The 12,764-nt window shown below is 36.9% G+C and overlaps 1 protein-coding gene across 1 annotated transcript in view; it reads left to right on the forward strand.

Moving 5' to 3' along the window:
* The window catches only part of NRXN1 (neurexin 1), a 1,407,118-nt gene that overhangs the window by 1,066,327 nt on the left and 328,027 nt on the right, over nt 1-12,764 (forward strand).

The following is a 12,764-nucleotide window of genomic DNA, read 5'->3' on the forward strand; positions in this document are numbered from 1 at the left end:
AACAAAATTCTGTGTCCAGTGAAGTTTTGGTCTAGACAGGGGTTTTCACTCAGGGATGATTTTGCTTCCAGGGGATATTTGGCGATGTCTAAAGACGTTTTTGGTTTGCACCACTGGGTTGGAGGGTGACACTGACATCTAATGGGTATAGACCAGCTATGCTGCTAAACAACCTAAGATTCACAGGACAACCCTCCACAAAGAAGAATTATCTGGCCTAAAATGTCAATTGTGAAGAGTTTTAGAAACCCTTTGCTAAAACACTCAGCTGTTGGTATTCTAAATTGCCTAATGGGTAGTTTACTTGGAAATTGTTTTAACTTTCTATACCAAAAGAGCATTTGATCTATACAGTTTTTTAAAGAGCTGACACATACATGAAGCCATAATGCATTTGACCCAAAAACATACATTAAAGTTTTTCTTTTTTAAACTTGTGAGATGAGAGAAGAAAACCTTTTTATCTTTTATTCATGGCTTAGGGAGGTCAGTGATGATGCTGGAAGTCTCAGCTTTTCCCTCCTTCTTAGTGAAAAGCAGAAAAGACTCAGTTCTAAGCACCTAGCACAGTGCTTAGTGGCCTAAGGATTCAGTAAATGCCTATTAACTGCCTTCCTGTCTGATAGCATTTTTTAATGCTTCTGCCCAAAAGGACATCCTTATATCTTTTGACCTGGAGATGACCGATCTCCAGGAGGAAGAAAATGTACAAAATTCTCTGAAGCCCATAATGTGAAAAGAAAAACAGAGGTACAGTGAAGGGAGGCTCAGAAAGGGCAACTTGTCAGGAGAAAGATTTGTGTGTTTAATGATTTTTTTTCTTTTCCTTAATAATGTGTAAATTCGAAGTTGAGTGCTACCTGGTCTGGTTCTCTGATATATAGAAGTCTCATACATCTCTGCTTTTCTGTTGTAAATCAAAGATAGATATATAGACAGTGAGTATATATGTTTGCATGAGTGTGTGTATATTTCTCCACATATACTTTTCTTTCATTTATAAAGACACAAAAGCTAAAAGTGGCAAGTCTTAATGCTTGAATGAAAATTGGAAACCAAATGGTATTTTTAAAAGTAACTTATTCATGGACTACCCCATCCAGCTACAAATAATTGCTAAAAGATTTGGGAGACCAAGGAAATATGAAGTTTCAAAAGGCAAGAAAAACAAGACCCTCTTTAAATGAATGTAATTTGCCAGAACTGGTTAGCTTTAAAATGCATCTCTGTGGTAATAATGCTGTGGTTTGTGCAGATTGAGCGGTTGTTACCTGTGATAGTCTATAGAATTATGGAATCAGCAAGCATGAGCACTATGCTTTTGATTTCTGTGACCATACTGTCTTCTTTTAGGAGGGATTCTCATCAGGATAGCCTGTTGGATGGCCTTGCTCTGGATTTTGATCTTCGGCCATTGAGAAGCACTGTAGTGGAAAGGACAATGGAGCAGCAGGCCCACACCTAGCTGCTAGCACTGGCACTGCTATTCACTGTAAAGTGGATTAGCAAGTCACCGGTCTCTGAGCTTCAAATTCACACATTATAATATGAAGATAATAATCCATAGCCTACCCACAGTACAGGCTTGTTGAGAAGTTTATGTTGGCTAGTGTACATGCAGTTGTAAGCAAATGATAGCATGCTATCCCAGAGCTAAGTACAGCATTACTATTTTGATGGTTATTATTACGATTTTTAAAATTATTACTATTGTAATGACTGTTAGACTGATTCTCTTGCTCTACTGGCTTTTAGCATATTTGGACATTTGTCACATGCTAATGATATACCAGAGATTTTTTTCTAAGAGCTTGACATATAGTAACTTAATCTTCCCTACGATATTATAAAGTAGATAATACTATTACCATATGTTTTATAAAGATGTTAAGAATATTACTGAATAAAACACAGCCGATAAGTGATAGAACTAGGATTCAACAGACCCTTGTTCTTAACTTCTATTCTATCCTATGACCTTAATATGACATGAATGTCACATGAATGTGACCAGTAGAGGGTCTGGTTGAATCAGAATCTAAAAGAGCCTGCCACCCACATCCTTACTTGGTTTTTAACAGTAACTCATGATGTCATCTCATATTAGTAATAATTACAATGTGAATAAACATGTTGAATAAAATACAAATGTTTTACATAGATCTTTTATTTTTAAAATAAACCTTGTGGTAAGTACGCTTACTATTTTTGTCCTTATTTTGAATTGAGAAAGCTGAAGCTCAGAAAGGTGAAGTAACTGGACCAGACTCCTAAAGCAGTCAGTGGCTGAGCTAAGTCTAATAGAGACTCTCTGGTTCTATAACTTTTATTCATAATCAGTACATTATTTTCTCTCTTTTTTTTCTTAATTGTTCGATACCTTGCCACATTCTTCTACTTGTATAATACTGGACAAGTTTTCTGAGGTGATGAAATCGTATTCTAACCATAAGGCCATTTAGGGGAAAGTTCCATCTTATTTATATATACATTATTGATATAAATCAATTGTTTTTGTTTATTTTTGTAAGGAAGGGGATGGATATATTCTTTTAGGGAGGACTTATGGTAGGATTCGTGATCCAAAGAGAGACATTCAGTGTATATGCATGTTAATCTGACAGATGGTCAGAGTTTAGAGCCAGATCTGACTTCTGTATTACCCATAATAAATAAGCCATATTGGAAGGTTTGAGTGTACAGGGGGAACACAAAGAATTGATTTAGGGCTACTTGCAACATGACCTTTTTTTACATTAATTTAACACATTGACTGAATTTTTAAAGTCATGCCCTTCATAAAATGGCCTAAGGATGTGTATGAGTAGATGAAAATTAAAACATTAATGCAAACACATAAAATATAAAGAAGCAGCAGCATAAAACACACAGCAGGAAAGTTTTTTGCAGTATGCTAATATAAAAGCGGGCTCGTTATGCATGTAGGTGTGTTGTACCTCCTAGTGATTTAAAATAATTTGCATGGTAAATGATTACCACAGATATATTCACTGTGTCATTGGTTCAAGGTTTAAACTAGATCTCTGTGGCTGAATGAATGTTATTGCCTTGTTCCAAAGCCAGTTTTGGCTACTATTTAAATCTGCAAAAGCCAGATAGGAATCTTAGATATCATTAGTGTCCTCATTACTCTGCTGATTGGATGAGAAGCTAACTTTTGTCATTCCAGTTATGCATTACCACGGAGAATGCCTAAACTATTTTGAACTGGGAACAATGATAGTCAATTAGATAAAAACCTTTCCATCATCAGACTTAGTAAAAGTTGCTTTCAACTTTTACTATATTGTATATTTATTTTTTTATACTCCATCTTGTCTGAAATGGGTTTCAGATGTTTCTTGATGAGAGTTTGATTCTGAACTTTATAATCAATGTTCTTAGGGTAGTGATGCTCCAGGTAGCACATGTACATTCCCAGGAATCTGTCCTGACTGTCCTGATGAGTTTTCTCTTGGACTGGAATGTACATTTCTAGTGACAAGGAAGTGATCATAGGGTAATGGGGGAATGTGGATTGTGTGTGTATTTATTTATGGATAGCAGGTCTGGAAAGCAAAGAAGTAATTCCTTCAAAATCAAAGGCCAAATGAATGAGTTATAGGGAAAGTGAGTTTTCTGAAAGTCAGACATCAACAGGTGGCCCAGTGTCTACAGAAATGCCAATCTTAGTGGCTATGTTTCTAACTTTTTTTTTTTTTTGAGTTAAAGGGGTGATGAGGCAGATAGGGGAGCAGGAATAAATAATTCAGTGCTAAAACCTGGTTTATCTCTGTTGTCCATAGACCGAGTTTAGAACTCTTGCCCTGCCTCAGATTCCAAGAACATCAAGTTGGAGAGTCCTTCGAGATCTTTTGCTAGGCTCAACTCATTTGTTTACATATGACTTTATTTGTTTTTGCTTTTATTTTTCTAATTAAAAACACCACTAAAAAATAGGATATAAGCTAAGAGAATAGTAAGAGTCCAAATATACTAGAATATTTTAAAGTTAGGCAAACACAATAACTCAATACCACCAAAAATATTCTTAATTTTTCTGAATCTGTTTGCAGTATTTCAGAAGGCATTCTTATCTTGTATATAATAAGCCCATTATCCTCCACTTATACAAAAGTTATTTTAGGAAACTGGGGAAGCATTCTCACATTCTTTTAATGAGAAATAGATACTGAGTTCTATTCCAGTAGTTGCATAGACATTTGTGTAAGAGTGGATCGAGCAGAGAGAGTCATGACTATTCATCTGTTTCTAATAAATTTCTATAGACCTCTCTTCAGAGAAATCTCATGTACATTAGACTTTTTATTCTCAGGCAAGCAAAATTGGTTTTCAGATGGTCAGTGACCAGGAAGATAAATGTAGAGCTGAGAGGGGGCACCAATGATCACCTTATTTGTTTCCTTTCCTTCAGGCAGGTATGTCAGTAACCTCCCAAGGTAACTGGCTGTTTATTGAACTTTTAAACATATTCAAGAATGCAGATTAACCATTCTTTTAACATTCTCATATGGAATTGTCTTTTTAGTGGAGACGCTAAGTTATTGCATTTATTCTTTGTGGTATTTAACTAGACTTGATTCTGCCTCTTCTGTTCTCTTTTGCCTGAGCTTGGCAAATGATTCTACATCATCTTCAGACAGCTAATAACTTCTATTAAAGTGACCAGTTGGAGTGACAGTCTAAACTGTGTCTCCTGTAATCAAAATCCTTTTGTGATCACCCGTATACTTATAACACCTACAGCAGTGTTATTAAAACTGTATTATAGCCCATTAATGGGACCTAAAAATGTCTTTTAACTGGGGGGATTGGTAGCCGTAAACCCACATTGTTCAAGGGTCAACTATATACACATACACATATATATACACACATACCACAAGTTGAATATCCCTTATCTCAAATGCTTGGAACCAGAATTATTTCAGATTTTGGATTTTTTTAGATTATATAATATTTGCATTGTACTCACCAGTTGAGCATTCCAAATCCAAAAATCTGAAATCTGAAATCTGAAATGCTCTAATAAGCATTTCCTTTGAGCATCATTTTGGTGCTCAAAAAAGTTTCACATTTTGGAGTGGGATGCTCATCCTGTATGTGTGTAAGTACGTGTGTGTGTGTAATATATAGCATATTATCTAATATTATATAAAATACACTATAGACATATAAATGTAATAGTTACCATGTAAAATGTATTTCTTTCTGTGGGTCATGGTCAGAAATATTTGAGAGTTTCTGACCTGTGGAATAAAGTCCAAGTGCTTGGTATGATTCTAAGACTGCCATGATCTACACCCAGTTTACCTCTTCAACACCATCTCCCTGGTTTAGATATTGTCTCTTGACTATACCAAACTGCCCAGCACACAATGTGAAAGTTATTTTTTTTTGTTGTTTTGCTTTGTTTTCCTTTCTGATTTCATTCATGCTGCCCCCTCTGGCAAGAATTCTATCATCCTTCCTCCACCTACCTCATCCATATAATTTCTATTTAACATTTTTATTTAGCTCAGATGTGAACTCACACAAGAAACGTCCCTGATTTTCCCTATTTTGGGTGGGGCAATGTACCTATTTCTTATTCTCACGAGCCCTTTCCACAACAACTACAATATAGAGCAATAATTAAGAGAATAGACACCTTTGGCCAAATTGTCAATTTTTGAATTCTAGCTCTTCTGCTCTCTGTGTGACTTTCAGCAAATTATTTAAGTTCTATGTGTCTCAGATTCTTAATTTGTAAAATGAAAATAATAGCTTCAACCTTACAGAATGGTTAATTAAAGGAGTTACTGAATGTCAGGTGCACAGCCCACAGTACTTGCTCAGTGTGAGCAATTATTGTATTACAGTGATACTTTTGCTTCTACCTCTAATGAACATTCTCTGTGTGAAAACTCATATTCTGTTTGAAGATGTTATTTGCAAACAGTATTTTCATCCACTTTTGTCTGAATGCCTTACAGTTTCTGAAAGAATGCACTATTGATGCTGGGTAAGGAATGGGTACAATATTCTTTTTACAAGAAAAGTAAAGAAATTATAAAAGGAAAAGAAAATCACCATCAGCTGTTTTGAAATTCAAACAAGAGTGTTGGATGGATCTGGCTGTTGAAGAAGCATCTGCAAGTTTTCTTCTGGGGCTACATTTACTTAAGTCCTGGGCTTGTCAACCACCCAGTCCAGAGGCACTTTGTAAAATGTGGGTTTGGCCTCTGGCCTTCCTATTTCTATTATGTATCAGTCAGCTTGCCAGTTAACAACCTTATTTAGGCTCCAGGGTTAGAAGATTCTGGCAACCTTAAGAATGACCCAATTGATTCATCATCAATATGTATATGAGGGCAAAACCAAAAGAAAATGTAAGATGAAAAGAAATGTAAGGTTTTCTGATGCCGTTCCCTATCCAATAAATGTACTTGCTAATAGCTTCCCTCATTCACGTTTCCACTCTTCTCTCTACATTGATGTAACCTTAAATGAATTCTTATTTTTTTTAAATAAAGCCCAAATTGTTTTGCTACCCAAGTTTTAGCGAAGGCAAAGTGTAAAGCTACCTTCAGTTGGGTATATTCCCAGCTTGGGGGCTTTAATTCCCTAAAGCTGGTATAGAAGGTAGTAGATAAGTGATTGCTAAATATGCTATGGTGCAATTGAAGTTGGTTTAAAAGTCATAACTATTGATTTTCTAGACCCAGGATTTGTGACGCATGTTTGTAATGCTTGCCATGTTCCTCTAACCCACCATGAGCATCCCTAGACCACTGCCTGCCAAAACTAGACTGTTTGTACATGGTCCTGAGGCAGAGACACATCCTTCCTATTAAAAGAAAAATTAAATTTGTATTCAAACAAGACAGTGCCCCGATACAATCAGAAGAATTGAAAAAAAACCTTTGGAGAAATGAGAACATTGAAATAATAGCAGTGTTCTGTAATGTTTTCATTTCAGATCAAATACTCATGGATTTTTTATTTGAGAGATTTCTAGAATCCAATTCTTCTAGTGCAGAAGATAAATTGGACTCATAGTTGTCTTTCCCCGGGAATGAATCACAAGTTTTCATGATCCTGGGCCTTGGCTCAGAGACAGGTGTGCCAAAACCAGTCAGTAAATAGAGGTTACCTACTCAGCCATTTATTAGAATCAGCTGGGGGACTCTTAAAATAATCACAGGACCTGAACTGCACTCTAGACCAATTAACACAGTTTTTGAGAGAATAGAACTCAGCCATCAGAATTTGTTAAAGGTCCCTAGTTAATTCCAGTGTACAGTCAAGTTTGAGAATCATTATTATAAACATACTTAGTAGATAAGGGTTAAAGATCTAGTGATTTATAAATTCTTTGATAAAACTCCCTTTTTTCTCTATGAATTAGGGAGTAATTGATAATCAGAAGATTATTTTTATAACTGTTCCCTCCTAGGAAAAGGCATGTTTTAATTCTCATTGATGCTTAACCTTGTACTGGCTGCCGATAGCAATAGGTGCCAGTGCAGTAGCTACATTCTTAAAATATTCTAATATCAAGACTTGTGTTGTAAAATTAACAGGCATGGATGGAAGCAGAATGAGATGAAATGGCCTTTACTTTTTGCCTTCATGCTGAAAAGGAGGATTTCCTCCAAGGAAGGATAATTAAGTTCCTGGGACAGTGTTCTTTGATCTTATTCCCTGGAGATATACTAAAATAAAAGGGATGCTCTTTTTGGCAGGGAATGATGAGTTGTTATAATACATAGAGAGAGAGGCGGGAGAGCAGATTTGATCATCTCTGCAGTTTTGTTTAAGTTTATCATCGATGTTCTTTTACTTCAGTCTTTATTACTCAGTGTTGAGACTCAATACAAGCCCTGCCTTTCCCATAAAGCCATTCCAAAGTACTGATCTACCCTGTCTTTTAAGTGTTCTGAGACTTCACTCTTTAATGTAAAAATTACCACTTAATTGTAGGTAATCTCCATGTCATCAGCCTATGAGTAAACCAGGGAGGTTAATAACCAAGTTATATCGGCGCTGAGCCTTCACCGTACTGGACTGCAGCTTTTACAAAACTCCATAGCACTGCCCTCAGCAAATATTTTCAACATCACTAGGGGTGCTTATACAAGTCTTCCAATTATTCCTAGTTGTAATTAGTCTCTGATATTATTTTTCAGATTCTAATGATCAAGAATTCAAAATTCTTAAGGAGAATTTTCAGCCTGGTCCTCACATAAAATGTTCCCTGACATTATATATTAGTTGCTTCATGAACATTCAGTCCATGGCTTTTATTTAATGAATAGTATGCATTCAATAAATAGGTTGTAACATCTTTATTAGTTTTCTATTGCTGCATAATAGATTACTACCAAGTTAACAGACTAAAAAACACTCATGTTTTAGCCCACATTTTTGTAAGCTCGGGTGGGCTCAACTTGCTTCCGTGCTTAGGGTCTCAACAAGGTTGACATTAAGGTGTCAGATGGACTGAACTCTTGAGGATCTGGAGATAAAACTGCTTCCAAACTCCTTCAGATTGCTAGCAGCACTCAGTTCTGTGAGACTGTAGGACTGAGATCCCAGATTCCTTACTGGTTGTCATCTGGGAGGCATTCTTAGTGACTCCGCCAACCTTGCACACACCGCTCTCCATCCTCACACCAGCAGTGGCATGCCAAATTCTCCGCACGCTTTGGATCTCTCTGACTTCCCTTTCTGCCCAATTCCAAAGCCACTCCCACATTTTAGGTATTTGTTAGAGTACCATCCCCACTTTCTTGTATCAAAATCTGTATTAGTTTTCTATTGCTGCATAATAGATTACCACAAATTTAGTGAATTAAAACCACACCCATTTATTGTCTCACAGTTTAGTAGGCCAGAAGTCTGGGCAGGCTTAGATGGGTTCTCTGCTCAGGCACTCACAAGGCTGAGCTCAAAGTATCAGCGGGGCTGGACTCTTATCTGGAGGCTCTGGGGAAGAATCCTTACCCAAATTCACTCAGGTTCTCAACAGAACACGGTTCCCTGAGGCTATAGATCTGAGGCCCCTGTTTCTTTGCTCCTGTCTGCAGGGCCTGCTTTTTCCTTCTAGAGGGCATCCACATTTCTTCTCATGTGGCACCCCTTCATCTTCAAAGCAGCAGAGCAATATCAGGTCCTTCTCATGCTTCACATCTTCTGACTTTTATGTCTGCCGCCATCTGGAGAAAATTTTCTGCTTTTAATGGGCATATGTAGTTAGATTAGGCCCACCTAGTTAATTTCCCTTTATATATATATATATATAAGTTAAATATACCTTATCCAAAATGCTTGGCACCACAAGTGTTTTAGATTTTGCGTTTTTTTTTTTTTTTTGGAATTTTGAAATGTTTGTATTGTACTTACCAAGTTGAGCGTTCCGAATCCGAAAATCCAAAAGCCAGAATGCTTCATTGAGCATTTCCTTTGAGCATCATATTGGCCCCCAAAAGTTTAAGATTTTAGGTTTCTGGATTTGGAATGCTCAGTCTGTATCATATCATCATGTTTGAAGATTCTGCCCACATTCGAATGGGATAGGATTATGCAGGATCCTTGCGGAATCATTGCAGATCATTCTTAGATTCCACTGGATATAGCTCCTCTAGGTAATGTACAAGACATAAAGCTGTGCAAGACTCTAGCTCAGAGGTCCCTAATCTTTTTGGCACCAGGGACCAGTTTCATGGAAGACAATTTTTCTATGGACCAGGTGTGGGAAGCTTTCAAGATGATTCAGGTGCATTATGTTTATTGTGGAGTGAAACCTCTCTGCTAATTATGATCTGTATAATATATACAGCTGCTCCCAAGTGCTAGCATCATCACCTCGGATCATCAGGCATTAGATTCTCATAAGGAGCACTCAACCTAGATCCCTCGCATGCACAGTTTACAGTAGGGTTCCTGCTCCTGCTAGAATTTAATGTCCTGGCTGATCTGACAGGAGGTGAAGCTTATGTGGTGATGAGCACAATGGGGAGCAGCTGTAAATAATGATGAAGGTTTGCTGGTTCTCCCTCAGCTCACCTCCTGCTGTGCAGCCTGGTTTGTACCTGGGATGCAATATATGGGTTAAGTAACAACGGCAATGTTTCCATAGTGTAATCATTTGAAATCATTTCTAAAAGCATTGTCCAATTTGTTCTTCATAAAAGCCCTGTGAGGTAGAGCTCACTGATCTCATTTTGCAGGGGAGGAAACTGAGGTTCAGAGACCTTAAGTGAATTGACAAAGACCTCAGAAATAGTGTCAGAACTGAGGCTTGAACCCAGATACCACTGATTTAAACGTGTGTTAATGCGACATCTTGTTACACCTGGTACTGTACTTTCTATAAGTAGCTAATGACCCTCACTCCCCCATGAGGATTCCCTAATTTATTATTAACTAGATCATCCTGTAGTTCTTCTCCCACCTTCTGTCCCATAATTCACCATAGGAAGCCCAGTTAGCCACTGAGGTCTTCTTCAGCAACCTCAGGGGCACGTGAGGATCAGAGAAGCCCTTTCTCCTTTGCTTCTTAGGTTCTTTCACCCCTGGCATAGACTGTTTCAATGAACCTCTTGCCTTCAGAAACCTCCAGCTGAGTAGTAGGCAATTCTTCCCTTAAGCCACAGGAGTAGTGTTAAATTGAGCCACGAGTTCTTCAGCAGCCTCTGCTTCTGCTTCGCTCCAATGACAGTAAGCACAGAGCCCTGAAATGACATGACAGATTCCCAATCTTTATTTTTATTTTTATTGTTTTTCATTTCAGAATATTGGAGGGATACCAGTGCTTTGGTTATATTTCTTTTGGAGTTCTCATTTAACTTGGGTACTTTGGTGGAGGACAGAGAACAAAATCTGTGTATTCTGCATTAGGAATACCTCATCTCTTTCCTGACCCTCAAATCATTTTACATAGATTAGAAAGTGTTCTAGGGAAGGGAGGATTGGGGAGCGTAGGGTGTGCTATTGATCACAGCCCCTGGCAGGGGATCTGGCCTCAAGTTGTTTAGAATATGAAGTATTTATTTCTTCTCGGTCCTGATAGTTATGCTGAAGGTGCCAGAGCAAACACAGTGGAGAAAGTTTCACTTGATAATCTGATAATTCATTTCAATGCTGATTCCATAGTATGTGTTCAATAATTGCCCATTGAAAGTGACTGTCAAGGACTGTTGGGTCATTCTAGCTAACTCTAATGAAAAGAGAAAAGAATGGCCTGCCATATTTCTTCTGGTCTTCTCTGCCTTCTTATTACCACCAAACTCCATTCCCGATCTTGTATCTTATGCAGGAGAGAAAATACCCTGATCACGATGAATCTGTTCATGTTCTCTCATCAAATGTAATCATTTTCACATGGGGAGTAGAGTATCTTTGCCACTCCTGTGCTGAAACAGTTTCTTTCTATCATTGTGCCAGGTGGCTCTCATTTATTTAAATTCTTATCTAGAATTTACTTATGTGTCTAATTTATTAGATGTAATTATAATAAATGTCAATGTAATTAAGAGCTATGACAGAATATTGGTCATAATGGAATTAATCTTAATACTATATAAATCAGAAGTTACTAAACAATGGGAAGTTCATCTGATGTGAATTTCAAAACTGAAATGCAATGTAAATCACTATGTCCTAACAGAGGGAAAGGAAAACTATCAAGTTGGAGAGAATAAATTTGCTTTTAAAAGAAGCAAGTAATAATTTCTCCTTCAAGCTGTATAAATTTACCTCAAAGTGGTAGTTGCAATAGGATCAACTGTAGATGGTGTCTCCTCATTGTCATCTTGATTATGAACTTGGTTAAGCCCTGAAAATCCACATGGTGCTTATGGTTGTACATTGTTAGCAATTTACATTTCTAAATTAATAATATCAAGAGTAGATCAAAACGTGTATGTTAAAATGCATAAAGAGAAAGGGAATGCTAATTGGACTTCTTAACATTCAAAATAGTGACTAACTTGTATATGTGTGAGGTTTTGGTCAGGCGAGAAAATTTTGGAGGAATGCTTGCCAACAAAACCAAAAGACAAGTAATAATTATCAGCTGCGAAAGAACATACAGAACATTTCTTTAACTAAGATGTAAAGCAGATTGTGAAATTGAGGCAGAAGCATGTTGGCCAACAAGGCTTAAAACATAAAAAATGTATGTTAGCAAAAGCAAACAGAGAGCCTTGATAACCTACAGATTGATCAAAAAGTAGATGTTTGTTTCCCCCCTTGTCTTACTACAAGGTACAGAGGCCATTAGTTTGGATAGGGGGACTCACCTCTTACTTGTGGATAATTTGATAGAAGAAAAATTCTTTGATCCTAGTCTTGAGTGGACCTGATGGTTAATAATAGGTTACCATTGAAGCACTTACTTTCAACTATGTAGCTTTGGAGATCTGCTAAGGCTAAAGAAGTATATGGAAATTTATGTTAGTTTCCAAATTACTTGGGATACTACATGTTGTATTATTATATATATGGTTGAAGTCATTTTTGTTGCTCAGTATTTGAAGTAAAAATGTCTAATTTTCCACTCAAATTAATATTTAAGACAAAAATTGGTAGATGTTTTAAATTTATCTTACAAGAATATCTCCAGAGCCTTTGGAAGAGAAAAAAAGTGGAACACAAACAGTCAAGAAGGATGTTGCCTACAAATAGTAAAAACAGCTATAATTATTTCTGTAATTAGTGGTTGACATTTTTAAGGAAAGGGAAGACATTATGTAATT

This window comes from Propithecus coquereli, unplaced genomic scaffold, assembly GCF_000956105.1.
Source record: "Propithecus coquereli isolate 6110/MARCELLA unplaced genomic scaffold, Pcoq_1.0 Scaffold136, whole genome shotgun sequence".
NCBI classification, from domain to species: Eukaryota; Metazoa; Chordata; class Mammalia; order Primates; family Indriidae; genus Propithecus; species Propithecus coquereli.